Source organism: Micropterus dolomieu, linkage group LG02, assembly GCF_021292245.1.
Source record: "Micropterus dolomieu isolate WLL.071019.BEF.003 ecotype Adirondacks linkage group LG02, ASM2129224v1, whole genome shotgun sequence".
Lineage (NCBI taxonomy): Eukaryota > Metazoa > Chordata > Actinopteri > Centrarchiformes > Centrarchidae > Micropterus > Micropterus dolomieu.
Window position 1 is genome coordinate 4,389,478 of NC_060151.1, and position 4,253 is coordinate 4,393,730.

Sequence of the window (4,253 nt, forward strand, 5' to 3'; positions counted from 1 at the left end):
CTTCAAAGGAGTTAAATTCATCACAGCGTACTTGATGACATTTAAAATTTTTCCTATACACGCTCACTAGCCCACCACCACGACCACTGACCCTCGGTTGACTAAAACAATCATATTGAGGCGGACACAGTTCAGCTAGCTGGCTATAGTCATTCATTTGCAACCAGGATTCAGTTAAAAACATAAAATCTAGATTTGCAGACAAGATAAAATCATTTAAGATAAAAGTCTTACTTGAAAGTGATCTCACATTGAAGAGAGCCATTTTAAATGAGTTTTTTCTGGGTGCTGGAGTTGGTGCAGTTGTCCTAATCCTTAAGAGATTACTAATAATGCTGTGTGGGATGTGCACATTTCGGTTTACTGGTCTATGCGTGATGATGACAGGAATAGAAGTCTTTGGAACAGCGCTGGGAGCAGACGGCTTTACATGCCAGCAGGTGGAGACAGTTGTTTGTGGCAGTGAGTCAGAGATCTGTTCAGTGAGCGGTGGTGCGTCCAGGTGTGCTGCATGAATGATGAGTCATTCACGTAAGTCATGTGTGGACCGCACCACATGCTGTATGTGAGCAGCTAACAGTTCTGTGCCCCGTTTGTTTGGGTGAAGTCCGTCTGTCTTAAAAAGAGACATTCTTTGCCAGAAAATATTAAAATTATCCACATAACACACACGGTGAGCCCTGCAGGCGGACTGGAGCCAGTCGTGGAGGCCAAGGAGTCTACTGAAGCGGCCAGCTAATATATACAGCCAATCAGATAAGAGATTGGATGCGAGATATAGCACAAATTAGACCCCTTGGTTCACTGCTAGACATCTTGAAATATTTGTGTATATATGTCGAATGATGATTTGAAATGTTCTGAAATGTTACTTCGACTTAATACACTGCTAAGAAACTTGTAAATCTCTAATGATACATTACATTTACATTTAGCTGACGCTTTTATCCAAAGCGACTTACAATTGCTATACATGTCAGAGAGAAAAGACAAACTGTGAAGGACCGGTGAATGTATATCAATTAAAAACCAAAAACTCCCCAGAACTAACCTCAATAATAGCTAACATGATCACAAGTTTAAAGTCTTACCATATCAATTTATGGTTACCACCAATGTGCCAAAGAGAGAGAGGTCCCGGAACAGAGTATGGAACCCTTGGAACAACGTTAAGTAGACTCTTGAGAAGCAATACAGATAATATTATCAATGATAAACATGATGTGACCCGCAACAGTTTAACAAATCTTACATAGCCTATAGAAGATATATGTAAGTAAGCTGTAGGTGTGTACGTACGTACATATGTGTTTCAAGATAAACAGTTAGTAGAAAAGTGGAACAAGTTGAGCAAGAAGTGTGTAATTTACTTGATTCCTGAAGAATTGAGATGTCCAGTCACAGTCCTTACACCTGCGTTAGGGCAATGGGAGATGAACTCAGAGATCACTTGGCCAAGTTCTTCATCTGAGATGTCTGAATAAGTCTGTCGGACAGTCAAATATTCAGTCATTCTCCTGTGAATAGTTCTCTTGCTGACAGAAAATGTTTTGCTATGTCAGCAACTCTTTTGCTTGAGATGCATCCCTCAATCTCCTCAACTTAAAATTTTCAACAAAGAAAACGCATGTTCGTTGTAAGGCAATTCCCCGGTAGCAGACAAAACCACCAAGACACTGCTGATTCTCTGTAAGCTGATGAGGACACGATCAGTCTCAACTTGTGGTCTTTAAAGTTTGTGTGCCAATGTGTCCAGTGCGTCCGCAACCTAGTCCAGTACCTCCTGTTGGCTGAAAATAGTCCAAGACATTACAAAGGATTTCAAGTAAAACCATATTTACTGAAAATAAATTTGGTTAAATTTATCAACTTGAACCAGATTTCCACATCTTTTTTGTGTCTAAGTGAATAATGGGAGCAAACATTTTGGAAATGACACTAAAGCCGGCAACTGCAAAACTGGCTGCAATGTAATCATACTGGGCAAATTTGCACTGTCAATTCACCTACAATAAATCTGCTTGTTTGTTTCCAGTTTTGCGTACAATAGATGCGGCTTTTCCAAAGCGTGTATATGCGACGTCTGAGCATGAGAACAGGCTGGATTTTATTTATGCTATTTGATATTTAATGCCACTATATATCATATACTGTATGTTCTCATGTTTTATTGCTGTACTTTTACTGTGTAATTACTGTTTTATTGTTGTATTTTTAACCTCTGACGCACCTTGGTCAACCTTGATTGTTTTAAGTGTGGTAGATAAATGAAATTGATATTGATATGCAGGTTTCATGTCCCAGTGACCAGTGAAAGCACATTTATGGCTCTCTCCGCATTCATTTTGAGAGGGGCCTGATAGTAAATTTGTTTGTCCGAAATAACTGCCTGGAGACGTTACAAAGATGGCTGCAGAGTGGCAGTATATGACTTTAAATGTTAATGTTGGGAGTTAACTTACTGCTAACTTACAGCATTTCAATTAAATGGAGTGAACTCATCTGGCCATATCTCCTGTCGCGTTTTGTTAAAAAAAAATGTATTTATTTAAAAACATCTAAAGTAAAGTACCACGGACTTCACGAATCTCTGACTTGGAGACAATCAATCCCTGTATTGTTGTATTTTAATCACCCCTTAAATCTTCAACGTCCAAGACACGTGAGAGCAGGCATACGCCACTCCCCTGTGCTCAGAACAACCATCCCCCAACCATTGTGCGTAAAGACGCACGGTGGAGTATGTGCAGATTAGAAAAAACTGTGAAAAAAAAGATAATTGACAAAAAAACAAGTGCAACCTTTGTTTTTTTTTTACCCTATAGGACCAAAGCACAGTTCAGTGGTTTCCAGTCATCCTCAGAGAGGATGAAAACAGTAAACAGTTTGACCAGGTACTATTGGCCTAGTTGTTGAGCCATCACATTATGTGACCTGCATTGCTGTAAAAAGATAATTTACTTTAGTAAAATTGTCAATACCACAATGTCAGATGATTTTTCAGAATTACAAAGGGTGTTTTCAAGGAGGTTTTCCTACTACTTAAGTAAATGGCTATTTAAATAAAATCATGAAGCCTGTTTTATTATTTTATTTTACCTTTTTTTCAACAGGCAGTTTAGTTGAGTTAACAAGTATCAACCAAGCACACAGGACAGCAAGTATGAAGCAAACAACATAAAAGTCATGTAAACAGTCATAAAAACAACACTAAACCATAAACAGCTATCATGAAAAGCCGAAGAAAGCATAGATGATGTATTTCAATAGGACACACATAAGTAAGGATGGAATGACCTCAAAATGCTTCTATGAAAAACGCACTTTAGCTGTGGACAGAGCAGCCATGCCCGTTGACATGAACACCTGATTGTGATGTAGCAAAATCTGTAAACCACAGTTTAGCTTTTCAAATGCTAATTGAACAGTTTGTCTTCTCTTGTTGTTTGTGTGACTTCAAACCAGAAGAGCAGCAGCTTTGCTTGGACTTACATTTAGAAGTGTGAACATTGGCCTTCTCGTTGTTGCAGAGGATGGTGGAAGCAAGCAAGAGTTGCTGGCAAAAGAGAGTGTCGATGTTGCTGTTGTCCTGGAAGAGCACATCATCATGTACAACCTCAAAGATGTTGCTAATACCTTTGCAATAGCATAGATTATCCCAAATAGGTATACATTTGCTAACACAAAAACCTTTCATGAACATCAGTAGCAGCTCTTGCTCAGCCAAAGTTCATGGCCTCTGAAATTAGATGCTTTAAGGAAAGTGTAGTGACAACTTGGCGAAGTTAATGGCAGCTATCAGTGTTTCTGTTGGTCTGCTTTGAACTTGTACACACTATTTTTATACACTAAAACTACATCACACTCAATCTCACAAACCAAACACACCGCCAAGCCCACCTACACATCAAATGGTTAAACACTCAGCACAAGGCCTCTTCTAAAAACAGAAAAAACGATTACAAAGGCTATTGCACCATCTAGTGGATGAAAACTGCAATAGACGTTCTTCCAGTAGATTAGAACTATAACTGGATAAAACGGGATATATTTGTAATTTAATTGACTAGTCTATAGACCATGAAATGATGCTACATTTTTTGTATTATAGCCAAGATATCAGGGACAACTTGAAGTTGCTTTAAGAATGATTAAAAAGAAACCTATACATTAATAAGGTACTTACCCGACAGTTGAAAGTCCCAGGTGCTAAAGTTCTCAGTGTCGCTGCTCGGGGGGGGGGGGGGGGGGGC